This window comes from Mesocricetus auratus, unplaced genomic scaffold (genome assembly GCF_017639785.1).
Source record: "Mesocricetus auratus isolate SY011 unplaced genomic scaffold, BCM_Maur_2.0 Super-Scaffold_6731, whole genome shotgun sequence".
In the NCBI taxonomy this organism is placed as follows: domain Eukaryota; kingdom Metazoa; phylum Chordata; class Mammalia; order Rodentia; family Cricetidae; genus Mesocricetus; species Mesocricetus auratus.
The window spans coordinates 5,560,584-5,588,371 of NW_024429185.1; the positions used below are offsets into that span (position 1 = coordinate 5,560,584).

Sequence of the window (27,788 nt, forward strand, 5' to 3'; positions counted from 1 at the left end):
TACATGTTTCCTCCTTTTGTCTTCAATTCAAAGCTCATTACCGAACTAACAGAACATGTCCTTGTAGGAAGTGATGAGCACGTGTGGTTTCTGCTATTCATTTTTTTATTTGGAGAACAGCTGGAAAACATTATGTCCGGTGACTGCTTCTGACTTAATGACTCAGCTTTATGTCATGGTATGGGGCTTCTCACACCCTCTCCAAGCCATCAGGAGGAGTGCTTTTGGAGACTCTGAACAAGGCAGGGTTTTGTGAGAGGAGCACACTGGAAATGTCAGAACTCACAGCTCAGGATAAAAGCTTATATCCCTGAGGGAGGAACTAGGCCTCATTGTATGTGAATCATCTGAACTGGTTTCTCGAAAGGAAGCAAAAATTCCCCTAGGGAGGAAGAAGGAGGAATCATGGGTGCAAGTTAGACAGTTACAACTACAGCCATTGCAATGGCTATTCTTGGTGGCACATCTGAAATTAACTAAAACCAAAGTATCTGGGTATGCATGTGAGGGGTTTTCTTCTCAATTAAGTCATTTGAAGTGGAAGACCCACTTTTAATTTGGATCTTTTGAGGAGGGAAGATCCCCTTGAATCCAGGCCATACCTTCTGCTGGCAGCTTATATAAAGGACATGGAAGAAGTCGTTAGCTCTTTGCCTGCTTGCTTACACTCTTCCTGGCAAATCCATTCATTCACTAGTATTAGAGCCTACTTCTTTGTGATTCTGAGCTATACTGAAGACCAGCTAAGACATCCAGCTTTGTGTTCTGAACAACTATTGGATTCTTTAATTGGTAGACAGCCGTTGTTGGAGTAGCAGTACCACAGAATGTAAGCAAGTCTAGTGTGTGTGTGTGTGTGTGTGTGTGTGTGTGTGTGTGTGCTCAATATATATTTAGTCTATACATTTTGTTTCTCTAGAGAACCCTGACTAGTAAAGCCTTTATTATGTTCTTAGTAACCACATGGAGATACGGGTGAGTGACTGGATGGAAACATAGAAGCTCTAGAGAAATGTGTGACCAAAGACCTCATTTGATTTTAAAATGGTTTAGATGGGATGTAAAGAAATAGGGCTGGATGAAGGCCAAGAGCAGAGCCCCAAGGCACACAGGGCTCATAAAAATGGAGCCTGCAAGGCAAAGAACAGGCCCCTAAAATTCAGAGATGAGAAAGTTACAGTTGAAGGAACACTCTATATGCTCATGAAGCAAGATCCTCAGGCCCTAGTAAGGAACAAAGTATTTCTTAGATTCATTTATAAAGATCTGATAATATGGAAACCGAGAGAAGACGACCACTGACTAGAATTGTAGGTAAAGGAGAAGCAAACTGGAGAACAGAAGTGTTTTGATTTGGCTGTGTAGGAGGGCTCATGGTTTCATCATGTGCAACAGCAGATCTGGGGGTGGAGCATGTTAGAAGGACTGGAAGGGTTCAGTTGTCATCAGTTCATAATTCATTTCCATGGCTGTAATAAGAAGGGTGAGCTTAGGCAGTCTCTGAACTATTACATAGATTACCATGTCTAGAGAGAGGAAGTTCAATGCAGAGAGATGGTTGATAGAAACTGCCTTAGCTACTATTCTCTTGCTGTGATGAAACACCATGACCAAGGAGACTCATAAAACAACATATTTCATTTGACTTGTGGATTCAGAGGGTTAGTTCACGATTGTTGAGGAAGGAACAGAAATGAGCTCATACCTTGATCCACAACCAAGAGTTTGTTCTAATTTTTATTAGAACATTATCTTTGAGTGTTTTGGTTGACAAGAATAAGCCTAAACTATTCACTGGGTGGATGGACCCTAGACCAGTTAATAAACCTGAGACAGGGAATGTCAACTTCAGAGCTCTCCACTCCTGTGCCCCATCCAGCCCTGGGACTACTTTTCCCTCTGTATTCCTTGGTATTCTGGAGCTGTTACTTCCTTTAGAATCACTTGATAACTCCTTTTCTCAAGGACTTCCAGCAGCTCAGTTTTAACACACAACTGTACATTTACATGAGTTCATACCACTTGCTACACAACCTTGCTTTGGTGCTCACAGAATACACACAAGCTAGGCACAGGGATGCGTGTTGCGGTTTTCTTTTCTTTCTTTCTTTCTTTTTTTTTTTTTGGGTTTTCGAGACAGGATTTCTCTGTAGCTTTGGAGGCTGTTCTGGAACTCACTTTGTAGACCAGGCTGGCCTCGAACTCACAGAGATCCGCCTGCCTCTGCCTCCCGAGTGCTGGGATTAAAGGCGTGCGCCACCAACGCCCGGATGCGTGTTGCGGTTTTCATGGGTCTTATGCTGCCCATGTCCCAGAGGGCACAGGTTTATGCTGCTTTCCTCGTACTGAGTTTCTTTATCTGCCCCCCCCAACATAATGTTTTTTATTAATTGAGAACTTCATGTAACGCACCCCAGTCACACTTGCCTCCCATTCCTCCAATGTATCCCCCCCCCAAGACAACCCTCCCAAAACACTCCGAACTCCAATTTGTGTTGTACAGATACTCACTGGATCATGGTCAAACTTTTGGTGGCCACCCTCTTAAAGAAAACTGAGTGTCCTGTATCTCACCTCATCCCCCAGAAGCCAACTGTGAAGAGCTGCACGTTAGCATCCTTATTACAGTTTTTAAGGACTCTCTTCAGTAGTTTCATGTCTGAACTGTTTGTTTTGGAGAGTGGGAGTGGGGGAGAGGTTGGCACGGAAGCCTTCAGTCTCTCTGACTCTCAGTTATGAGTCTGCAGTTCATCAACACCACTGCAAAAGAAGCTCCGATGACCGTAGACAGCAGCATGACCTACGGCAGCACCACAGATCATGAGCATCAACACTGTTTCCATATTCACGGTTTCTGGCGGCAGTATGGATCACAGACGTGTTTCGGGGAGGCTTAACGCAGGAAACGAACCATTCTTCATCTCAGATACCTTGTTGTTGCTGGGAGTTAGGGTGATCACGTGCTTGGGCAGCATGCCCAGGGGTCGGACCTGGGAGAGCTCCAGGCTGCTCTGGAAACCTGGTCCTTGGCACCAGTCACTCTGTCAGTACCCCAGGCTTGACCATTGTGTTTGCAGCCTGTGGGTGGTGCTTCACCCCATGCTATCCAACCCCAAGCAGGACAAGTGTCACAAGCATCAGCAGCAGAGCCAGCACCAGGAGGGCCTCATGGTGGCCTAAGCCTCCCAGAAGCCAAGATCTGTCTCTACTCAATAGGGACATGCTCCTTTGTCCTGAGCTGCCACCCCTCCTGCCATACCTGTTGCTGTTGTGGCATCTCTAGTTCTGCTTGCAACGGTGGCTCTGCGCTTCAGGCCTGGCCTGTAGGCTGAGCAGCACGCTCACATTCCTGCTGCCGGCTTGCCACTCCATTCTACCGTCTTTCTTCCTCTCCTTGTCTTTATTTTAAATTGGGGTCTCATCACTCTCCCTAAGCTTGCCTGGAACTTACCCCAGACTGGCCTCCAACTCATGATTCTCCTGCCTCTGACTCCTGACTGTTGGAATTACAGGTGTGTACCACCACACCAGCTATAGTTCTGTGGTATATGTATACATGTGTTCTTTGCCTTTTCTAAGAAGGCAGCATTCACTTCTGCTGAAATCACTACCTCCAGCCCCCACCCCAATGCATGTATGTTCCTTGCTCCATGTCCTGTGCGCCAGTTGCTTAGATGTGAATGTCATCGTTTTAGTATATCGTTTCCAGTTTTAGACACTCTTTCTAGTAGAGCCTGTCTCTGTACATCATGGTGCATATTTCACTAAGGCCACCAGAGGACACGGGACAACCACGCTGACCCTGTCCTCGACTTCTTGAGTTCTGTAATTCCTAGCACATCATCTATGCTCATCAGATGAATTTTAAGTTATAAATGTAAGTGCTTCAAACCTGTGCTCTTAAACATACAACGATAGGCTGCTTCCTAGCCCTTCTTAACTATTCATTAATTATAACCCTCCTGAATCTTTGAAAACTGTGTTGAGTCACTTTTAGCTAGTGTCCAGATTTGAAAGCAAAGGACTCACAGGCGACTATTCTCCCTGAAGTTCACAGTGCTCACAGTTTCTAAGAGAAAATCCCTTTCCTTTCCTGCATTTGAAGGACCCTAATAGTTGCAACGTAGTTCCTCATCTTGATGTCTCAAGTGAGTGCTGTGTTTAGTTAAACATCATTTAGCATGTTTCGGTTCACATTGTTGCCTATCAGCTTTGGTGTGGTAGTCACTAGGGAGCTTGTGAGAAGAGCAGAGTATTGGTGTCCTGCTCGGGCCCGCTGAGCCTGAGCATTTGAACTGTGTCCCCAGAGATGGCTCATGTTCAGGCTTCACAAGCAGCTTCTGTGCTGTGGGTCTTGTGTTTCAGAAGAGTACATATGCATCACAACTCTATGGTACCCTTCTGATGATGGTGTAACTTCATATCTTAGGGTAAATATTTCTATAAAAATACTGTATCTCTCTGTTACTGTTGGTAATAGATGGGCAATATGCTTTTATTTTCACTACCTGGAATACATTTAATTTCTTCCTTTATGTAGAAGTAAAGTCAAAAGTTTCTACTGTATGTTACTCTGTAATGGGTTAACACTCAGCCCTCACTCATAGAAATAAATATAATGCGTGTGTGCACACATGTGCATGCGTGTGCAACATGTGTATATATGCATATATGTGTGCATATGTACATGTACATATGCATACGTATATGGGTATATATGTGCACATGCATGCGTGTTTACATGAGTGTGCATATTTTATCATTTCTCTGTGACTGCTTTGAACATTTCCATGCTCCTATCTGTGAATTTTGTATACAAAGAATTATGTTTTTCATTTTCAAGTCCCTGAAAAACAGGGGCTTAATTATACAAGTAAATATGAGAATAAAACTACATTTCTTAGAAATGCATAATTCATATCTAGTGATGTTGGCAGGGTCTTTCTTGCCAATTTATCCAAGCAAACAATGAGTGAGTTTTTATTTCTAGACAGCTTACACTTGTGACAGAATTCCAGAGATCTGGGTAAAAGCAAGTCCTCTGCCTCCATCTATCCATGCTGTACTGACTGTCCTGCTTTAAGGTGGCCTTCCCTTTCTTAAAAAATTGAATTTATTCTATTCTCATATATTAGATCCTAACCAAAATTTCCCCTCCCTCCTCTCCTCCACGTCCCACCACCACCATCCACTCCTCCATTGTTTCTCTTCAGAAAAGGGCAGGTCTCCCGTGGATATCAATCAGCCATAGTATATCCAGCTGCAGTGAGACTAGACACCTCCCCTCATATTAAAGCTACCCAAGGCAACCCAATAGGAAAAACAGTCCAAAAATCAGACAATTGAGTTAGAGACAGCCCTACTCCCATTGTTAAGAGACCCACAAAAACATCAAGCTACTCAGCTACAACATATATGCGGAGTGCCTAGGTCAGTCTCGTGCAGGTTCCTTGGTTGTTGGTTTAGTCTCCTTGAGCCCCTACGAGCCTAGGTTAGTTGATTCTGATATTTATTTTGTGGTGTCTTTGACCCTTCTCGCTCCCACAATCCTTCCTTCACCTCTTCCACAGGATTCCCCAAGCTCTGTCTAATGTTTGGCTGTGGGTCTCTGCATCTGTTTCCAGTAGTTTCTGAGTGCAGCCTCTCTGATGACAATTGGGCTAGGTACCAATCTATGAGTAGAGCAGAATATCATTAGAAATCATTTCACTGTCTTCTTTTTCGCCAGTTGTGTTTGGTTCTATTCTAAGTCTCTGCTATCTGGCCTCTGTGTTCTGGCCCTCCATGCAGTGTCAGCAGTGGACATTTTCATGAAATGAATCTCAAGCTAGACCAGTCATTGGTTGGCTACTCTCACAATTTCTGTTCTATCTTTACCCCGGCACAATTGTAAGCAGTACAAATTGTAGGTTGAAAGTTTTGTGGCTGGGAGAGACAATGGGGGATACGAAGCCAGAATTGGCCATCTCCTGTAACCAGGTAATATGTCTAGTTCAGGCCTCATATCCCCCATTGCTAGGAGTCCTAGGAGTTTCCACTGCACTAGATTTCTAGCTCACCCCAGAGATACCCTTGTCTCTCCCAGTACTCTCTCCCTCCATCTTTCCCCCACCTGATCCCTCCTGCCCCTTCTACCTTTTTATCCATTCTATGTATCCATCCCATGGAGTTTCATGTGCCTGCCCTCTTGAGTGCTCCTTGTTATTAAGCTTCTTTGGGTATGTGGATTTTAGCTTGATTCTCCTTTACTTTGCAGCTAATATCTATTTATAAGTGAGTACGTACCTCACTCAGGATGGTTTTTTTTTCTAGTTCCATCCATTTGTCTGCAAATTTCATGATATTTTTTTAAGGTTGAGTAATACTCCATTGTGAAAACTTATCACATTTTCTTTATCCATTCTTTGTTTGAGGGAAATTAGGTTGTTTCTAGGTTCTAGCAATTACAAATAAAACTACTATGAGCATAGTTGAGCAAGTGTCTTTGTGGTATGATGGACTGGCCTTTGGGTATATGCCCAGGCATGGTATAACTGGGTCTTCAGTTAGATTGAATCCCAGTTTTCTAAGAAACTGCATATTGATTTCCAGAAAGGCTGTACAAGTTTGCACTCCCACCAACAGTGGAGGAGTGTCCCCCTAACTCCACATCCTCTCCAACATGAGCTGTTACTTGTGTTTTGATCTTAGCCATTCTGACAGGTATAAGACAGAATCTCAGAGTCATTTTCATTTGCATTTCCCTGACACCTGAGCATGTTGAACATTTCTTTTTAATTAATTAATTTAGTTTTTACATTCCAATTCTAGTTCCCCCCAAAATTTCTTTATGTGCTTTTTAGTCATTTGAGATTCCTCTGTTTAAGATTCTCTATTTAGATCTCTACTCCATCTTTTAATTGGATTATTTGGTATGTTGATGTCTAATTTCTTGACTTCTTTATAAATTTTGGAGATCAGCCCTCTGTCAGATGTGGGGTTGGTGAAGATCTTTTCCCATTCTATAGACTACGGTTTTGTCCTGTTGACAGTGTCCTTTGCTTTACAGAAGCTTTTCAATTTGATGAGGTCCCATTTATAAATTGTCAACCTTAGTGTTTGTGCTATTGGTGTTCAATTCAGGAAGTTGTCTCCTGTGCTGATGCATTCAAGGCTATTCCTCCCTACTCTTCTACCAGGTTCAGTGTATATGGTTTTATGTTGAGGTCTTTGATCCATTTGGAATTGAGTTTTGTGCAGGGTGATAGACATGGATCTATTTGCATTCTTCTACATGTAAACATCCAGTTATGACAGCACCATTTGCTGAAGATGCTTTCTTTTTTCCATTGTATAATTTTGGCTTCTTTGTTAAAAAACTAGGTGTCCATAGGAGTGTTGATTTATATCTAAGTCTTCGATTTGATTCCATTGATCCACCTGTCTGTTTTTATACCAATGCCATGTGGGTTTTATTGCTATAGCTCTTTAGTAGAACTTAAAATTGGAAAATCTTTTTCTAACTCTTTACTCTGAGGTAATGTCTGTCTTTGTTGTTAAAGTGTGCTTTTTGGAGACAGCAGAAGGCTAGATCCTGTTTTCTCATCCATTCTGCTATTTTGTGTCTTTTTATTGGAGGAAATGAGTCTGTTGATATTGAGCAATATTAATGACCAGTAATTCTTAATTACTGTTATTTTGTTGTTATTGTTGCTGCTGGTGGTGGTGGTTTTGTGTGTGTGTGTGTGTGTGTGTGTGTGTGTGTGTATGTATGTGTGTGTGCTTCTTTTAGTTTTGCTGGTGTGAAATTATTTATTCCCTGTGTTTTCACAGGTGTAGTTAATCTCCTCAGGTTGGAGTTTTCTTTCCAGGACTCTCCACGGGGCTTCATTGTAGATAGATATTGTTTTAATTTGACTTTGTCATGTAATTATGGTGATATATTATTTATGATTTAATAAATCCACTGAAGATCAAAATTCAAAGCTAGCCACAGCCATAGAGCCATGCAGTGGTGATACATGCCTTTAATCCCAGCAGCCATACTAACTAGCCATAGAGAACAGGTGCTGGTGGTACACACCTTTAATCCCAGGACTCCTGGGACAGAGGCAGAAGGATCTCTGTTAGTTCAAGGCCACACCGAGCTACACAAAATTGATCCAGTCTAAAAGAGAAACAGCTCACACAAAGGAGATCTCAGCACTTGAGATCACAGGTCTTTAATCTCTGCGCTAGGGAGGTGGAGACAGGGGTGATGTGGTTGGGCAAAGAGAGGAATATAAAGTGGAGGGAGACAGGAACTCAGGGGATTGCAGTCTGAGAGTTGGTGGAGAGCAGTGTACATTGCATATTGCCTCTGAGGATTGCACTCTGAGGATTTGTGGAGACAGGATCACCCAATTCAGTCTGAGGTAGAGGTATGAGCTATTGGCTTGCCTGACTTGCTTTTCTGATCTTCAGCTTGAACCTCAATATCTGTCTCTGGGTTTATATTATTTGTGTTACATGAAATATCTTGCTTTCTCCCTTTATAGTGATTGAAAGTTTACTGGGTATAGTAGTCTGGGCTGGCACCTGTAGTTTCTGAGAGTCTGTAGCGCATCTGCTAGGCTCTTCTGGCTCTTAGGATTTATGTTGAGTAGTCCAGTGTAAATATAATAGGTCTGCCTTTTTATGTTACTTGGTCCTTTTCCCCTTGCAGCTTTAATATTCTTTCTTTGTTCTATACATTTAGTGTTTTGATTATTATGTGGCAGGGGGACTTCCTTTTCTGGTTCAATCTATGGTGTTCTGTGAGCTCCTTGTGTCTTTATAGAATCTCCTCCTTTAGGTTAGTAACATTGTCTTCTATGATTTTTGTTGAAGATATTTTCTGGGTTTTTCAGCTGGGACTCTTTCATTCTATTCTTATTATTCTTAGGTTTGGTCTTTTCATGGTGTCCCAGATTTCCTGGATGATTTGTGTTAGGAACTTTTTAGATTTAATATTTTCTTTGACCAATGTATCAATTTCTTCCATCATATCCTCAATGACAAGGATTCTTTCTTCCATCTTTTGTATTCTGTTGGTGACGTAGTTCCTGGTTTCTTACCTAGATTTTTCATCTCCAGGATTCCCTCAGTTTGTATTTTCTTTATTTGCTTCTATTTCAAATTTTAGGTCTTGAACAGTTTTATTCATTCCTTTACCTGTTTGTGTTTTCCTGAATTTCTTTAAGGGATTTATTCATTTATGTTTTAAGTGTTTCTATCATCTTCATAAGATTGGTTTTAAGGCAATTTTCTTGTGCTTCAACTGTGTTGGGATATCCAGGGCTTGCTGTAGTAGGATAGATGGGTTCTAGTAATCTCATATTGCCTGGCTGTTGTTTACTGTGTTCTTAACTGGTCTGTAGTTATCTGTGTTTGGGATTATTGTAGATTTAGTTGCTGTTTTCTGAGTTTATCTTTGTTGGGTGGATTATTTTTTTAATGTTTTTTCCCTTGGTTTCTGTTTCCTCTCTTGTCTTCTGGCCTGAGTGGCCTGTGGTTCTGGTTACCAGCGAGTCTTCAGGCCCAGTAGGGTGTCTCCACTGGGGTTTTGGTAGCCTGCATGACCTCTGAGGTCTTGAGTACCCTTGTTTCCTCTGTGGTTCTTGGGTTTGGGAAACTGGCCTGGTCTCTTAGGTTCTAGATTCTGGAATAGGCTCTGGGATTTCAGGTGCCTTTGTAGTCTCTGGGGTTCTGGGTACCAGCTTGGCCTCTGGTAGAGCATGGGTCTTTTGGCAGAGTTGTGGGCCGGGATATGGCGATGGGAGGGGGTACTGTTGGGGACAGCTGTGTGGGTTCTAAGGAGTGTTAGAGGTAGTGGGTGGTGTCATACCTGGTGTTCCTAGTACTGGTGTAGTCTCTGGTAGAGCAAGGGTCTTCTGTTGGAATTGTGGGCTAGGATGTGGCTTTCTCTTTCTGTCTTCTGTAGGCTTCAACGGACGCTGTAACGATACGCGACACACAATTACTGACAGTAAAGCTAAGTATTTAATGTAGAAAATTACTCACAAGATACCAAACCCAGAGGAGCCAAGCAGTTCTCAGCTAGCTGCCGGACCGGAAGCCGAACTCCAGGAAAAGAGAGCGAGACTTCCTGTGTGCTGTCTTTTATGCCTTCCCCCGTAACGCCCCAGCCATGCCCAAAAGTGGGCCTGGCTAGTGACGTAGTTCTGCCTACGTACGTATACGTCTTTACGTCCAGCCGTATACGTCTTTAGTCCTGCCTAAAGTGGGTGTGGTTAGCGGTGTGGTAAACCGCCCTTTTATTACCTCATCTGTATGTGCCTCTAATAAGTCACATGTTTAATGGCGGCATCAGACTTCCTCCTACAGTCTTCCTCTCTCTTCCTTTTTCCATTGCTAATGATCTATATCAGGACCTCATACATGGCAAACTATGACCAAGCTACATCCCAGTCCCTGTGCTAGATAGTTCTGTGTAGTCAGGGCTGAGACAGTGGGCTCTGAGACCAGGTAAGACTTTGAACTTCAGCCTGTTGCTCTGTGGATACTTCATTGTGTCTTGGTTTTGTCACCTGAAAAGTAGGAGTTGCTGAGAGCCAGAGTTGCTGAGAGGAACATATGAGATGATCCATGTGACATGTTGAAGGTCAATTCTTAGCATGCAACAGTTAACAAATAGTAATTTAAACGGTGTGTGGGGTATTTCTTTACATTCTTATCATTTTCAAACACAACAGTAAGTAGTATTTGTTTAAATATATAAGTAGTATTTGTTTTTAGAAACCCAGTACCATGAGATTTTTTCACCTGTCCCAATTTTGGCTCCAGAGCATTCAGATTTGTGGATCAACACATTAATTTTGATATATAAATTTTATATATTTGATTATTTATATAATTACAAATTAATATAATTAAAAATACTTTATATAGAATTTTGGTATGAATTTATTTAATTTATATAATTCACATATCCATTTCAACTGGTGGTTGGTTGGGCTGCTTTTATTCTTGTGATATAATGAAGTCCTGGAGGTAAGCTGTGAGCCCATGCAGTTCAGTGTCTGTCAGTAAGTTTCTAGAAATGGAATCAAATCTGAAAATGGTCACAGTATAGGTTCCAGTTTTGATGAATGTTTATGAGTTGCTCTCCACAGGATGACATACTTCATCTACAAAGTATGAAAATGTTCACTTTTGATGATCACCTTTCAACTTAAATTTTTCAAAAATTGGGTTTGTTTTTGGATATAATACGAATACCTATTTGGAAATATAATTGGTTTCTAGGTTCTCTGGAACAGTTAGGGGTTAGAGCCAGGGAGATGGTACTTACTCTGGAAATAATGTTAGAAGGGACAACAGATTTCTATGGGAATTCCTGTGAAATTCACAGCACATTGTTTCTGTAGTCACCAACTGCTAAGTATTCTTGCGTTATGGAGACAAAGCAAAGGGCTTGGGAAGGGAACATTAACAACAGTGCATTTCATTTGGTTTGCATCAGAGCCTGGCCTCTCTGTGCCCCTGGAACTTGTCTTGGCTGAGCAGAGCTGTTTTTTGGTTCAGTTTCTCAGAGAGCCTTTCTCATTCTTACACACAAATGTCCCATTGTGCAGTTCTTATTGCTTCCCAAACAGCTTTTGTTTGGAGCTAGGTGGGCAGCTTTCTATATTCTCAGATATCCATAAAATCCCTCAAGTAAGCTGTAGTCTTGATTTCAGCATCCAGTATCTTATATTATATGACCTTCACAAGTACTCTTTGGACAGTCTAAAATATTTTCAATCCCTACATCCATATTTTACAGGTTATAACAAATTTAGCCAACTGTGTTTTATATAGTTCATGATGCACTGTCCTCCTGACAACTAATTCTGGTTTGGTGAGAAATAGAATTTATAATGAAATATACAATTTGGCCCATTTGGCAAGTGCTTAAGGCATATACAAATGAGCTGAAGAACTGACAAATGAAAAACAAAAAATTAGCATTCTAAGAGGAAATAAACACTTGGACGTTTTGGTCCAATGCTTGTTGGCTATTTATTAAATGTGTTGATCGTGATACACTGTCAAGGGTGTAAGACGTGTGGTGGCTGACCGCTCCGAACCTAGTAGGAAAGTCTCTGCTGCTGCAGAACACCTGGCCTGGGAGTCTGAGCTTGGCTGTCTTGGGCTTGTGAGGTATTCAGTGGGGGTTGTTCCTAGACCACACCAGTAGACAGACGGGCCCACAGGTGATTGGGGTGAGCTAAGTCACTTAACTGCCTTCCCCCACTTACCATTTGAAGGACCAAAGGAACCCTTTCCTGTATTCTCTGAGGACCTGAGCACCAAATGGTATTTGTCAGCATCATTTGTTTGCGAGACCTTTTGTCCATTGACTACGAATAGTCACCTGCATCAAGAATACAGATATTTATATATTCACTTATCTTTTCCATACATAGATGATTCTGATAGAATAGCACGAGAGAATTTAAGTGGCATGTCAGGGACAACTGAAACTCACACCCTGTCTTTCTCATTCCCACCCAGTCACAAAGGTGCCTCTACTCACATAAATATCCACCATGCCTGTTATATGCAATTTTTCTCAAAATAAGAACTCATTATTACTCCAAGTTCAACGACCCTTAATGTTAATCATGATCAATTTTAATGTTGCTATTGATTCTCAGTGGCTCTATAAATTGTCTTTATTACTTTCTGCAGACTGAGACTTTATTACTTCTCTGCAGACTCCCTGGCAAGTTGTCAGAACTGCTCTTTCTCTCTCTAATGATCACTGGTACCACACAGTCAGCCATCAGCATCTGGTGATGGCCAGAACTTAGCCTGCCTGCTTCTCCCTGCAAGTCCATTGGCTGCAAGCCTGCTTCTCCCTGCAAGGTCATTGTCTGCATGCCTGCTTCTCCCTGGAAGGCCATTGTCTGAAAACCTGCTTCTCCTTGCAAGTCCACTGTCTGCAAGCCTGCTTCTCCCTGCAAGTCCATTGTCTGCAAGCCTGCTTCTCCCTGCAAGTCCATTGTCTGCAAACCTGCTTCTCCCTGGAAGGCCATTGTCGGCAAGCCTGCTTCTCCCTGCAAGTCCATTGTCTGCAAGCCTGCTTCTCCCTGGAAGGCCATTGTCTAATTCCCTCAGCATCATAATGCATGCCCTGTGACACTCACTTATTACACACACTTACCTTGTATTTCTAGCATTTTTCTCTTATCTTGTTACTGAGTAATATTGATTTTTGTCTTCATTAATTCTTCCCAGCGCTGCCAATTTTCTTCCCTCTTTGTCTTTGACATCTCTTTTAAAGTCATGTTCAATAGGCTTATTCTAGATTTGTTGAGTTCTCACTGAATTTATTTTCCTTTTACTTAGAGGTTTATTGAATTTTCTCCGACACACTCTCCCCCACACCCCTTCTATGGTTGCTCGAATCCTGCTCTGACGGGATTTTTTTATTTACTCATTCTTTCATCCTCAGTTTTGTGCAGACTCAGGGCTTGGCACATAGTAGGCTCAGTGTAAGCCAACTCTTGCACGCAGTGCAGACACTCACTATCCCTAGGCAACACCCACATCATCATTCAGGTTGCTGACACAGCATTTCTTTTCACCTCTGCCAGCTTCCCTCAAGCATCAAGCAAGGCATTTTCCCATACTTTCCATTGGGTCAGAAAAGGGACAGTGTTTCCTATGGCACCAAGGACTCTGGTGACTGGCCTTTCTTCATAGAGTTATGGTAGTTCAACAAGATTTCCATTGCTTTCCATGAGATTATTTCCCTTGACTCTAGGTAAAGATGTCAACAAAAGATTAAAGAAAGGATTCCCCCAAGTCCAGCATGGTGAACCAACTAGTCATTTGGGTTGCTTATAGGAGCTTGGATCTTCATTTACTTACAAGAGGGTATGTGACTCAAAGGTGCCTGGATCACTAAAAAGCTCACAGCAGCAGTGACAGCACCAAAAATCTGTGCCCTGGAGTCTTTTGTGCAACTGTGGGGTACCTCATCACTGAAGAGTCTCCTCTCCCACAGTAATGATTTAATCCTTATATAGCCTCAGGAGGGGGATTTGTGAGTTTTATGAGCCTCTTGATTCTCCCCACTCACTCTAGAAGGTAATGTTCCAATCCATAGGGAACAGCCACAGAAAAGAGACCTGTAACTTTCAGTGCTGGGCTGTGAACTAGGTGTCCTATACCTAGTGTCTCACTCTACACTCCCCCTTCAAGATTAACTGCTCTGAGCTTGATAGGAGAAGGAGTTGGATTCCATGGAGGTTAATGACCTCAGTTTGTAAGCATTCGTACTGGGTGGGTTCCACTCCTAGTCTCTGTGACAGTCTAAATTAGTCTGTGCCAAGCTATTTGGTACTTAAGTATGTTTATCTCTTTGGTCTTCAGTTGACCCATCCCCTTCATGTCTTTTTTTTGGGGGTGGGTATAAAAATTTATTATACATGAGTGAAAAAATATTACCAGTAATGAATGCAGACAAGTGAGGACACAGTGGGATTGGCTGGAAGATGGCTCACCCTTTGGAAAGTGAACAGGTTTAAGTGACTGGTAGCCTCATACCGCTCTGGCTTATTGGTCGGTCGGAGGACTTGTGCCAGACACCACAGGACTTCCATCAGGGCATCAAGTGGCCGCCCTGTGAGTCCACAATGCCTCTCCTACTGGATCTAGGGCTTCAAGGACAGCACGCCCAAAAGCAAGCAAAGGGCTTCCCATGGTGGCCAAGGCTGGTCTGGAGTCACGGCAACACCACTGTAAGCAAGACGTTTAATTGGAGGATTTCCACAAACTATGCATGACCTTCAAGCCACCACAACTCAGTGAAATACAAAGCACTAAGTTACAGCTGTGGCAAAAATGGGCAGCATGAGTCAGTGGCACCTTCCGATCCCAGTGGTTCCGTGGGTGAGGAGAGGGGACGGTTAGACCAAGCCCCTCCTCTCATGTACAAATTACTTTGATTGATATTGAATTGTATTGAAAACAAAATAGACTAAAAGCTAACCCTACTCTGTGTTGGGTGGAGGTGGAGAAAGAGTGAGTCCTTGAAGCAGAAGGAGGCAGGGCTGTGGCTGTGGCTCTAACGGTCACTCTTGGTGGCCAAAGGAAGATCCTATTTTTCTCCCTCTTCCCCTTTGTATTTGCCTGGAAGTTTCGCCAACTGTCCACTTGCCCATCCTCGAAGTTTTTCTGCCATTGCCTTTCTCACTTGGCTTTTTCTTGAGCTTCGATCTCTTCTCTTTGTCGTTTCCTTCCATGCATTTCTTTGGCTTCTTTCCCTTACCTTTTAATTTCCAGCTCAGCAAACAGTTTCCTGGTCTGTTTGCAGACTTCCTGTTTGAACAGTTCGGGATCATCTTCCTCTGCATTTGTAGGCTACCCTTCCTTCTTTAGCTGTTTTTTTTCTCTTTAACAGTGTGTTCCACGTATTCTTTTCCTGCCTGAACTGCACCCAGGGCCCTCTCCTTTTGTTCCTGATCCAGTGGAAACTTGTAGACTTTGCCCACAGCTTCTAAAGCCTTCTGTGCTCTGTCAGCACCGTCTTGATTTTGGTCAGAATGCAAACCTCTTTTTTATTTCTTCATCTGTCACTCAGGATCTATCTGAAGAGCCTCAAATGGGTTCAGATTAAAGTAAGAGGAACCAGGACGAGTCAATCTTTCAATCTGATTTTTGGACATAGAAGGTGAATCTCTCTTCTGTTTGTTTCATCTCGTTGTAGAAGGTCACAAATGCCTCCTCTGTGCTGCCTCTGCAGCCCAAAATCCTGCTCTCTCCCAAAGCCGACATTTTCCCTCCTTCATGTCTTAATGAGAAGGTTTCTGAGCTTTTCCCTGCTGTTGGATCTTAATACTCTTGCATCACGATCCCTAGAGTTATTTACTTTTCCCAGTGGATTTGTTAATAATCCCAGGACATTGTTTCCTTTGTTCATTGTATAGAAATCAAGTGACTGGCAAGCCCTGTTTCCCAACTTCCTGCCCTAATAAAGGCAGGCCTCTGTTAATTACAGTGTTTTGCTCTGACAATCTAATAATGTTCAAATCAAGGTTACTGATCATGTTCATCTTAATGAATCTGGCTATGCTGTTACAGAACATTTATTGGGCCCCGTCATTTGTGTGCAGACTTCATATTTAACCCCAAACCTGGATGAGCTTTGTGTTCATGTCTATGCCAGCATATTTGAAAGACATCGATGGCTCATGTTGGGATAAGAGTGTGATAATTTTAGGCTATGTCTTAGCTTCATAAGACACCATCATGTGTGTCTTGCATGTGCCCCTGTGTGTATAGGTGCCTATTGGAGGTCAGAGGTCAATGGGTGTCTACCTCAATCATTCTTTATGTTATTTTTTGGATAGCATCTCTCATTAAACCTGGAGCTCACCAGTTTTCCCAGGTTTTCCTGGCCAGAAAGTCCTAGGATCTTCCAGTCTGCCTTTTCAGAACTGGGATTATAGGCGTGAGCTGCCACACCTGGCTTTCATGTGAGGTCCTCATACTTGCCCAGCAAACACCTTACTCACTGAGTCATTTTTATAATGTCTTATGTGATTTTTAATCTGCAACGTGAAGTCTTCTATTATACATCAGAGGTTATTACCCATTGTGTTTTCTGTTTGAGGGTGAGTTTTGGCTTAGTGAGCCGCAACATTATTCTTTCTATTGTCTTTTTAAGAGAGGTTAAAGGTTGTCTTCCAGGCTTGTTTTTTTCTGACTAAGAAATTAGGTATTCTGTGGGAAGCACAGAAAAGCATAACTTTTAATAGTATGCTTTTAAATAATAAAATACTAGTTACCTATAACCTACTTCTAGGGAAATTATAGTGATGTTCACTGTTGACCATTTGGTGCATTTATTTTAAGTCTTATATATGAACACACACACTCACACACACACACACACACACACACACACACGCACTCACAGATAGGCACACGTATTTCCTGAGCTGGGAAGATGGCTTCATGAGTCAAGGGCACTTGCAATACAAGCCTGATTGACACTTATGATCTTGTTTGATCCCAGGCACCTGCAGTGGGAGGAGGGAGACCACAAATTTTCCTCTGATGTCTATACATACTCATGGCATGTGATACCTGTACTCCTACTCATAATGTACAGATACAACTACCCACCATGATAATAATAGAAAACAAGTAAAAAAAAACACTTCTCCTAGGCATAATTGAAACAGTAATGTAGAATGCTGTGATATGGATTTGTCATAATTGGCCATTCCATTCCTTAGAGTTAGGTATTCAAATCCTACTTTTTGTATCATGGCCCAATGTATATCCTAATGCATTCATTACTTTACATACATTCATGACTATTTTATTTTGACTTACTCTTTCAGAAGTTGTATTTATTATTGTGTGTGTGTGTGTGTGTGTGACATGTCTCTGTGTGTGTCGTGACGTGTGTGGAGGTCTAAGGCCAACTTCGTGAGGTTGGTTCATTCCTTCCACTTTTGGGCCACCAACCAGCTCCCAAATTATGACATGGAGTCATATTGCTAGTTATAAATGCTCAGCCTTAGCTTGGCTGTTGTTTTAATCTGCTTCTCTCTATCTACATTTTGCCTCGGGGCTTCATACCTTTCTTTCTTTCTGTATGTCCTAATTTCACTGCCCCTAGTGTCCTGCTGACTTGTGACTGCTTAGCGTCTGGCATTGGGTGTGTCCCTCTCTTTTCCCCTCATTCTCTTTTCCTTTTTCTTACTTGAATTTAAGATTTCTCCTCCTGGCCGGGCAGTGGTGGTGCACGCCTTTAATCCCAGCACTCAGGAGGCAGAGGTAGGCAGATCTCTGTGAATTAGAGGCCAGGCTGGACCGATAGCCTCCAAAACAATACAGAGAAACCCTGTCTCGTAAAAACAAAAAACAAAAAACAACAACAAAAAAAAAGATTTCTCCTCCTGTTTATTCACTCTGCCTGCCAGCCCTGCCTATCTCTCTACTGCCTAGTTACTGGCCATTCAGCTCTCTATTAGACCAATCAGGTACTTTAGGCAGGCAAGGTGAAACAAACGCAACACATCCTTTCACCATCAAACAAAGGCAGCACAAACAAGCATGACATCTTTACATCAGTAACACAGGCCGCAGAAACAAATGTCACACACCTTCACATCCTGCAAGTAACATTCCAGAGTGTCAACAAATGCAGGGTGTCTTTGCTTAGTTAAGATAATATTCCGCCACATCCACTGTTTTGTGGGTTTTGGAAATCACACTCAGGTTATTAAGTGTTTACCCGCCAAGTCATGTCTTCAGCCCCTGCATTGATTTTCTAAAGGAAAATTGCTAGATCAAAAATCAAGGCTACTGGAAGTATGCTTGATATTATTTACAGAAGGGAATGAATCTCTTTCTGTCTCGTTCATAGATGAGGTGTAGCCTGTAATTAACACCACTGATAGGCATTGTATACTCACAGAGCTAATTTGATCACCTAAACACGTTTTAATTGGCAAACCCAAAATCTCTCTCTCTCTCTCTCTCTCTCTCTCTCTCTCTCTCTCTCTCTCTGTCTGTCTGTCTCTCTGTCTCTCTCTTTCTTTCTCATCCTTGGATTTTTTTTGAGACAGGGTTTCTCTGTGTAGCTTTGTAGACCAGGTTGGCCTCAAACTCACAGAAATCCTCCTGCCTCTGCCTCCTGAGTATTGGGATTAAAGGCATGTGCCACTACTGCCTGGATTTTACTTTTTTCCGGATTCAAAAAGTGTTTCTTAAATCTCAAAACAGTAATGTTGGTATGCAAGTGGTTATTTAGAATGACTATATAATACGTAAGAATATATTTTTAATACATAAGAATATATTTACTACATTGACATTACAGGTAACGTATGGCTGTAAGTTTAGAAGATTGAGCCCTGGGCCTTGAGCCACGCAGGGCAAGTGCTCTACTGCTGCGCTACATCTCTAGCAATGTATTTATTAATTGAATTTACTAATTTTATTTTCAAGAATTCACATGTATCGTGTGTGGGTACATGTGTGAATGCTATAATTTTAGAATGTCGTTCCCCATAATGGAAGATAGAGAAATATTTAATTATGTTTTCGTTAAGCTTCTCTAATAGAATTTTTACACTTTATGATTTAGAATTCACTTTAGGATATAATTTATTCTAAATATTAAAGAACCCTAAACTTAATTTTCCTCACAAATAATTAGTCAGCCTAGCATTTCTTGTTAATTGAGCCTTTATGTACTCCTTCCCCAAACACTCATTTTGTCATGTGGTAATTTCTTATGTGTATTAAGATCTGCTTTCTGTTTTATGCTATTTTGTGTTATTGAACTGGCTTGGGTTTATTCTCTCTCTCACTCTCTCTCTCTATGTTACTGTCTCTGTCTCTGTCTCTCTCTTCTCTCTCTCTCTCTCTCTCTCTCTCTCGTGTGTGTGTGTGTGTGTGTGTGTGTGTGTGTCTGTCTGTCTGTCTGTCTGTAAAGTTAACAACCTTGTGTATGTGTTAGTCCTCAATTTCCATCGACCTTGTTTTTGGAGACAGAGTATCTCATGGCCTGGAGCTCACTGAGGTATCCCAGCTTGCTGACCAGCAAGCCCCAAGGCCCTGCCTATTTCTCCCCAGTGCTGTGGAGATTAGAAATGTGCCCCATATACCTGTTGTTGTTGCTGTTAAGTAAATTTTAATTAGTATGTAAGCAAGTATTGTCTAAGTATATGTGCAGGTGTGTATGTAAAAGTGTGGGTATGTTCAAATACAGAAGAGCACATCAAATTCCTCAGAGTTGCTGGAGTTTTCAGGATTTCTGATTTGTTACATTGTTTCTGGAATCCAAACTCTGGTCTTCATAACAACTGCCTAGCTACCACTGAACCCTTCCTTCCTTCTTCCTTCTTTCCTCCTTCCTTCCTTCTTCCTTGCTTCCTTCCTTCCTCCTTCCCTTCCCTTATCTTCTTCCTCTTCTCTTCCCCCTCCCCTCCTCCTCCTACCCCACCTCCTCCTCCTCCCCCTCCCCTTCTATGTGGAGTCCTAGGATCACTGCTGGTCTTCATGTTTTATTGGAAACTCTTTACCTGAGAGTCATCCTTCAAGCCATTTATACTCTTAATTATTACAGCTTCACTTTACCAAATTTATGAGAGGGTTATTTGCCCTTCTCAATTTTTTTCCAGAACTATTTCGACCTTAAACACCATCTTTATATGGATTAGAATAAGTTGTCAAATTCTTTATACCTTATCACCCCTTACATCTTTTTTCTTACTATAAATCAAAGAGTAAAAACAAAAAGAGAAACACCAATAGCTCTGGAATTTTATTAAAATTGTGTAAAACTAGCCCATTGATGTGGGCCATACTTAAACTCTGCCTACTGTCTGTCTACCAAGGTATTGTCCTCAACAGAAGGCCCTTGGTTTTCTCTATTGTAGTAATTTTGTCTGGTTGCATGGTCAGTGTGCTTGACTCAGGTAGGGATGTGGCAGAGGCAACCTGGGGGACAGATGCTGCCAGCAAATGTCCCTCACACAAAGAATGGATTTCCCACTCTTAAAGGGCTTCATGGTTCACCAGAAAAAGAATACATAGGACCTTACATAGCACACAGTGCCTGAAATACTTGACTCTCGGGTGCTTCTGCCTTGGATGCTGTGTTCCTTGATACAGGGCTTTGCTATACAGCCCAGGCTAGCTTTGAACTTACAGTTCTCTTGTCTTTGCTCCCTGAGTGTTGGGATTACAGGTTTATGCTACTTGTGCAGTTTTCTTAAGCATTTTTCAAAAGAATTTTGTTCAAGGCATGGGGTCCACAGAGCAGTGTTGTAGGTGCAGAGGGCATTTGGAGGTCATAAATGGGCTACAATCATCACTTCTATTCACTTTCCTGCCCCTCCATCATCTTATCTAGGAAGGTGTTCATTGTGTGTGTAGTGCATTTAAGGCAATGCTTTATAAGATATGGGTGACCAAATGCCTGCAGGTTATGTTTCTTCCTACCTATGCTTTCCTGTCAATATTTTAAATGATCTTTTCATATATTAAAAAAAACACCTTGAGTACACATTGTAAAATTCTTTAAAATGTTTTCTGTTTGGACGGGGCCTGCTGACTTATGTGAAAATCTCATTTTCATCACCTGCCCAGTGCTGTTAGTCAGCATCTGTGCAGATGGAAGACCTCTCTACAGGAAGGGTTCTTCACATAGCTTCCCCAGGACTGCCTGCTGCACCCTGTCCAGAGCAGAGCCGTGTCATAGACATCTTCTTAACTACACTAAGGCATTTAAAAACTTGATGTGATCTGGCCTATTATCAGTTAACTTCCATCTGTTATCATGAGACAAAACCCAGGCTCCCAGGAATAGGGTAATGTTGCTGGGGTTTCTTTTCCAGCCTGGTCCCGCTGCTGCTTTAGCCCCAAACAAACACACCAAGATTTATAGCAATCATTAAACTGTTGACCCAAGGCTAGCACTTCTTACTGACTAGCTCTCTTAATTATTAGCCTATAACTACTAATCTATGTATTTCTACATGGCCTTATCTTACTGGAGAACTCCCGGTATGTCCTATCTTCCCAGTCTCTACATGGTGTCTCTTCGTGGTCTCTCCCTCTGCCCACATTTCCCAGAATTCTCCTCGTCTCCTAGTCCCGCATATCTTCCTGCCTCTATTGGCTAAACAGAATTTTATTCATCAAACAATAAGAAAAATAATTATACAGAAGGACGTCCCCCATCAGGATAATGTATGTGTGTGTGTGTGTGTGTGTGTGTGTGTGTGTGTGTTTGTGGAGGAGGGCAGGGGGAGTTAGGGAGGCAAACACAGTGTTTTCACTGTGAGTATGCTGAAGGATCTTGAAGACTTTTCCAAGATCTTGTTGGAGGGAGAGTCAAGATAAAGGTTAGAAAAAACATAGGTTATCAGGTAGGCATCGGCGAGACCTTTGGAAGGACCTCCCAGACCTGAGGGGAGATGTAAGAGACAAGCAGGGAAATTTGCTTCCTTCACTCTGATTTAAATTTCACAGGAAGCAGTTCCATGAGGATTTCTCTCCTGCGTCTGTCTCAGAGACTACGGTTGTTCAAGCATTGCACAGCATTTTGGATAACATGGGAGGAAAACATCCACCGCTTATGTCTTCAACCTGCAAGTTTACTTTCTGAAATATTGGAAAGATTCTCTAGGAATTTTACAGTTCCTATCTTTTTTTTCTTTCTTAAATGTAGAATTATTTGAGTTGGGTATAAGAGTCTGGCTAGTAGAACTGACAGCCTGCAAGCCATGCAAAGACTTGAAACTTCTCAGCAAAAGTTTTAAAGCAAGGACACTGGGATTGAATTAGATCCAAAGGTCAAGTATTGAGAAGCATGACGGTGCCTCACAGTTCAGTTCTGTTGGACTCGGCTGAAAGTTAATAAAGATTTTCTGATGCAGTCGGGGACTGATTTTGAATTTGGAGTCCAAATATGTACATTTTCCAGATGTAATCATTCCAACCAAGAATCAAACTTGCACATCAGTGATGTGTCTGGGGGCAGTTTGATATTCAGTCAAGAACATTCTAGTTACTCAATTCTGAAGAATTTTTAGGAATTTCCTATTTAGAAAGAGTTAGTTTCAGGGATGAAGGAGGCAAAATGAACATTAAAAATTGGGAGATCTACATGTGTGGGATTCCTTTCTTTCTTTTCTCTACAAAATATACTTAACATTTTCTTTTAGCTAAGTAAATCTTAGTTTATTGAACATAAATAATAATGACTGAATAGCACATTAACATAAAAGATTTAACATATAATTAATACATTTAAGTATATATATATTTCATAAAGTAGGTTAGACTCTATTATTTCACAGCTAGAAAGTGCCACGGGATGTGAGGTAAGGCATTGATGCTAGGTAACCATCAGTTTGCTAAAATGCCCTTGGAGGTATCTAGCATCATTGTGCATCTTTATTCAGTGCACTGAATCTGGATGCTCTCATTAACAGCTGCTGCTGTTGATGATGATGATGAAGGTGATGATGGTGCTCTCATTATCATTGTCAAGTGAGTCCTGTGGACAGAGCAGAAATCTTGGTAGCTTCTGTGCTACTTTACTTCCATGCTACATGGTATTTCATTCCTTTACAAGTCTCTGGAACATAGGCCTATGTACTTATGAGGAATTGTACCTAGACCCTTCTGGACAGTGTACCTTAACCCTTTGAAAGGCATCACCTGGATCTTGGTGCAGTATGAGTTACTTTATCACTAAGTCATCATCTCCTTATACTGTGTCCTGCCCATGGTAGATACTCAATCCATGCTTGTTGAGACTAACAGAAAATAAAGTTGGCACCTTGGTGTTATGACCTTAATTCCCACATTTGGATACTGTACTATGATAACAAAGGTGATAACATTTATGATTTGGTGGCTGCACAAGAACTTTGTCTATTTATTTGTTTGTTTTTCCTGACAGAGTTTCATGTCAATGACATCTTACATAATTGTATATAATTTCACCCAAATGTTTGAATTACGTTAGTCAGGATATGCCAGGCTGTGTCTTACTGTTCCCATGTCTGTACTTCACAGGCTAGACAAGATGATTGGAGACTGCTTCAAACTCATCATGAGTCTGTTTCTCAGCCCTAGGCAAGATCATAAGGAGGACAGAGAATCATATGTGGACTTCTCATTGTCTAGACCTAGTAGTAGCCCACCAAATACCAGTTCCTATTTCAGTGTTCAGAACCAGACCAATGGTACAGTCATCAGCAGGGGGTATGAGGTGGTCTTCCATGTACTGGAAAGGCGAGGGAGACTAGAATTGGTGACATTGACTATTGTGAGTTACACAATGCCATTATGCAATGACTCCCACTTTATACATAATGAAACTGAGGTCCAGGGCTGAGAAGATTACTCAGCTGATAAAGTGATAATAGCACAAACATAAGGATCTGAGTTCATCATGAATGATGATTTGCATTCAGATACCAAGCACCAAAATGAAATACTGGTGTGGTATCATGATTGTAGCCTCAGTGATGGGAAGCTAGAGGCAGGATGACTTATGGGGCTATCTAGCCAGCCAGCCTAATCAATCGGGGAGACCCCATCTCAAAACATAAGGTGGACAACAGCCAAAGAACTGGATATTGGCTTTGGTATCCACATGGGTACACACACACACACACACACACACACACACACACACACACACACACACACACACAGCCCAGGAAGTATATGCTACTTGTTCAGTGTTAGACTACACATAAAGCAAAGTGAGTTCTGAGTTCTCAAATTCCAGGACGTTAATAAACCATGGAACACTCCTTTTCAAAAGGAAATTATTTTTTTTCCTTAGAATAGCCTGACTCTAGTGAGGGCAAGAATAATAGCAGCACTGGATTTGGGCTTGGAGAAGCCGGTTTTATAAAAGCATTTTCTGTCCTTCACTTACTGGTCCAGGTATTAGAGCCACTTCTCTGTGAGCATAACCCCGCACGAACAGCAGCAATGATGGTGATATGAAGTGGTGTATCTTTTGGAACCTTGAGAGGTGTGACGTTTGTATAGACATGATGCTGTCAGGACTGAGTGACACCTGCTTTCTGAACTGGCCCTGTGCGGACTCCCAAAGCAACACTATTCATGCTGCCTACAAGAAAGTTTCTTCTCCTGTGAAAAACAGACCCTGTAAAATTATCCTGGCTCATTTATTTATTTCCCTTGCAAAACTCTGTGCTATATAGAGCACAGCAGAGACTTTCACTTCACTGGCATGACACGAGCTCTTCATTAGGCAGCAGCGTGGAATCTTGACAGGATTGATTAGCTTTCATCATCTGTTTCCCTTGCACTGTTCTTGAAATCACACTTTACTTGAGAATTTATTTTGTGTGTGCATGCCTTGCCTGCGTGCATGCATATATGTGCATCACATGCTTGCCTGGTGCCCACGGAGGTTTGAAGAGGGCAATGGGTACCCTAAAATTAGAATTACAGAAGGTTGTGAATTCCATGTGGGCCTTGAGAGAGGAACCTGGGTCCTCTGTGAGAGCACCTGGTGCTCTTAACCATTGTGCCGTGTCTCCAGGCCCCTGGAGATCACATTTTGAAAGTTTATTCTTGATAGCAAGTGTTGCTTTGAGTATTCTCCCTGACACGTGTGAGTATGCCACCACAAATTCAGGGAACACTTCGTATCATTTGTGTGGGTCAAGCAGCCCTTCCCTGGAGATGGAAGCAACGAAAACACCTTTGAGAGATCTGCCATCAGCAGCCTCACCTTTCTGCCTGCCAAGGGACTCTCGAGGCTGTAGTTCCCAGTCTTTGTCTCCTGACTTGAGAATCTCCCAAGCTCCACAGCTCAGCTGCATTTTTCCTCCTGCAGAATGACTCTCACTCAGACAGTCCTGCCTCCTCATTGCTTCAGATGTGATGTCATAGATTTACTAGCCCTTTGACCTCTTCCTTCCTGGCAAGGGTTTCTGTGCAATAAATTAATGGGATCAGAAAGGAAAAGTGTTTCTGTGGCAATTTGTGAGCTCCCATTAAACAAACAAGCGAGAAGGCAGCATGTTTTCCTCAGATCCTGTCTTTTGGGTGTGTCTACCCCTGTCATCTCAATACAGCCCCTGCTAACCAAGGGCGAGCATGCCACACCTTTCTCCTGCTTTCCCATTTGGACATAAAGCCTGTTATTATTAATTGTTCTGTAGCTGCTGCTCCTAAAAATGAGATTTCATTTAAGTAGGACATTTTCCTTACTGGATAGTGGCGCTCTTTAATTTTAGTCTTTTAGAGAGGCTAGGAAACAATTCCATTGGCTCCCATTTATTTTTCCTTCTCAGAGTCATAATGAGTCAGAGAGAACCCATTAGGGAATGGACTACCACCACAGCCATCTTTACTTTTGAACCATAAAAAGCGGAAAGAAAAGGTGGGCATTTGTGTTAAAAGCTTTTGTCTAATTAGAAGTGGCGGCTTTGACTGAGCTTGGAAGTTACCTAAGTCTTTTTAGTGCTTTCAAGCCAGCCTGTCATCTAAAGAAGTGTTAAAGGTCTATTGGATTTACAAAATGTCTTCCCAGAGGCCTGCTTGGACCCCTTTGTAAGGGGATTGACGAATTCACCCTGTGTGTCCCTCTTGGCTCGCATGGGTACTGCCCCCTGGGTGGCATCTCTTTTCTGTCCTTTGACTTAACAATCACTCTCTGCACAGGTCTCCTAAGGCCTCTTAAGCTCCAGGTCTTTTGTGCATTTGGATTTCCGTGGTAACTGTGGCTGTAGAACTCCTTTCTGCTTCATTGTTCTTTCCTCTATTGTTTCTGTTCCTCTGGACAATGATTTACTTTACGGTATGATGGCTTTCCTTGCGCTACTGAAAACCATATTTAATCAGGACAATGAGCCAAATGAAAACTTGTACAGGGCAGAAAACAGAAGGGTGGGTCAACGATGTGGTTGAATCCAGAGACAAGTTAAGAGGCTTTAGTGGGACTGATGGTCGGGGTAGGGGCCCTGTCCTCTCCTTCACTCCCGATGTCCTTACTGCTGCCATTTTCTGCCCAGCCCTTGGGCATCCTGGGTACGGTTTCGGCAGAAGGTACCTTTCTTAGCTGAAGCCTGAAGTATGAGGAGAACACAGTGATGCAGAGAGGCAGGGAAGGGGCCTGCAGGTGACTCAGCACATGCCAAAGCTTAGTAGCTAGGACTGAATCCTGATGTAGCTAAGGGCTTAGCTGGCAGCCAAGCCTTTCCTGTGCCTTCCTCCTAGAAGCTGACAAAAGCCACTGAACCCCATCCACCACCGCTCCCTGTGACCGACCCTCTCCAGTGTCTGCCTTCTGTTTTAAATGGATAGCCTAGAGGGGGTTATATAAGTATCCTCTTGGTACTTCAGCTTATGTCTGCGGCAGGCACCTGGTTTCCGGCGTGTTATACAACAATAACAGTATGATGTCTTCCAGTCTGTACACATTGTCACAAATGACAGGATGTCGTCTCTTTTTTTTTTTCTAATAGCCAAGTAGCTTTCCATTGTGAATTCACATACCACATTTTTATCCATTCACCATTAGTGGGTACTTAGGGTGATTTCATCTCCTAACTATAAACAGTGATGCAGTAAACATGAGAATGGCGTCTTTTTGAGATGTGTTTCTTCCGGAGTTTGTGCAGTTTTGACTGACTTGCTTTTCACGTTTGCATCATAACTCCTACAATGTAGGCTCCCAGATCGCTGTGGGCAAAGGCGTGAAAAAAGAACCAGGGAGTTTGCTGTGAGATTGTGTCTCCTAGTAATGTCGGAAGCTGCGCCTCTGAAGTCTCATCAGCATGGCTGTGTAAATGTGACCTGAGCAAGGGTGACACCAGTAGACACACTAATGTGAAAGGGGAAAGGTCATGAGGTCTTAATTCTACACAGAGCTACAGGCAACTGAGGGATGCTGAGGGCCAGAGACATCGTCTTCCTTGGGGAAGAGCATATCACTTGATCACCCAACACCAAATGGCCAGCTCTGAAAACATGTGCACGCAAGTGTCGTTATACAGTCTGAGCAAGTTGTATTTACATATTAAGGTGTTTGTGTGTGTGTAAGAAAAATTAAAGAATAAAGAGGCCATGAATTTGAAAGACAGCAAGGGACAGGGGGTATATGGGATATGGGAGGGTTTAGAAGGGGGAAAGGGTAGGATTAAATGATGTAACTATATTAATCTAAAAATATTTTTTAAATTGTACATAATATACACATGAATCAAAACATCATTTTGTACCCCATAAATATGTACTTATGGTCATTGACA

General features: G+C 42.2%; 1 protein-coding gene and 1 pseudogene across 7 annotated transcripts in view; one reads left to right on the top strand and one right to left on the bottom strand.

The window, feature by feature from the left end:
* Csgalnact1 (chondroitin sulfate N-acetylgalactosaminyltransferase 1) overlaps positions 1-27,788 on the top strand; it is a 340,304-nt gene that overhangs the window by 99,508 nt on the left and 213,008 nt on the right. The window lies entirely within an intron of this gene.
* LOC101829261 lies at positions 14,837-15,786 on the bottom strand (annotated as a pseudogene).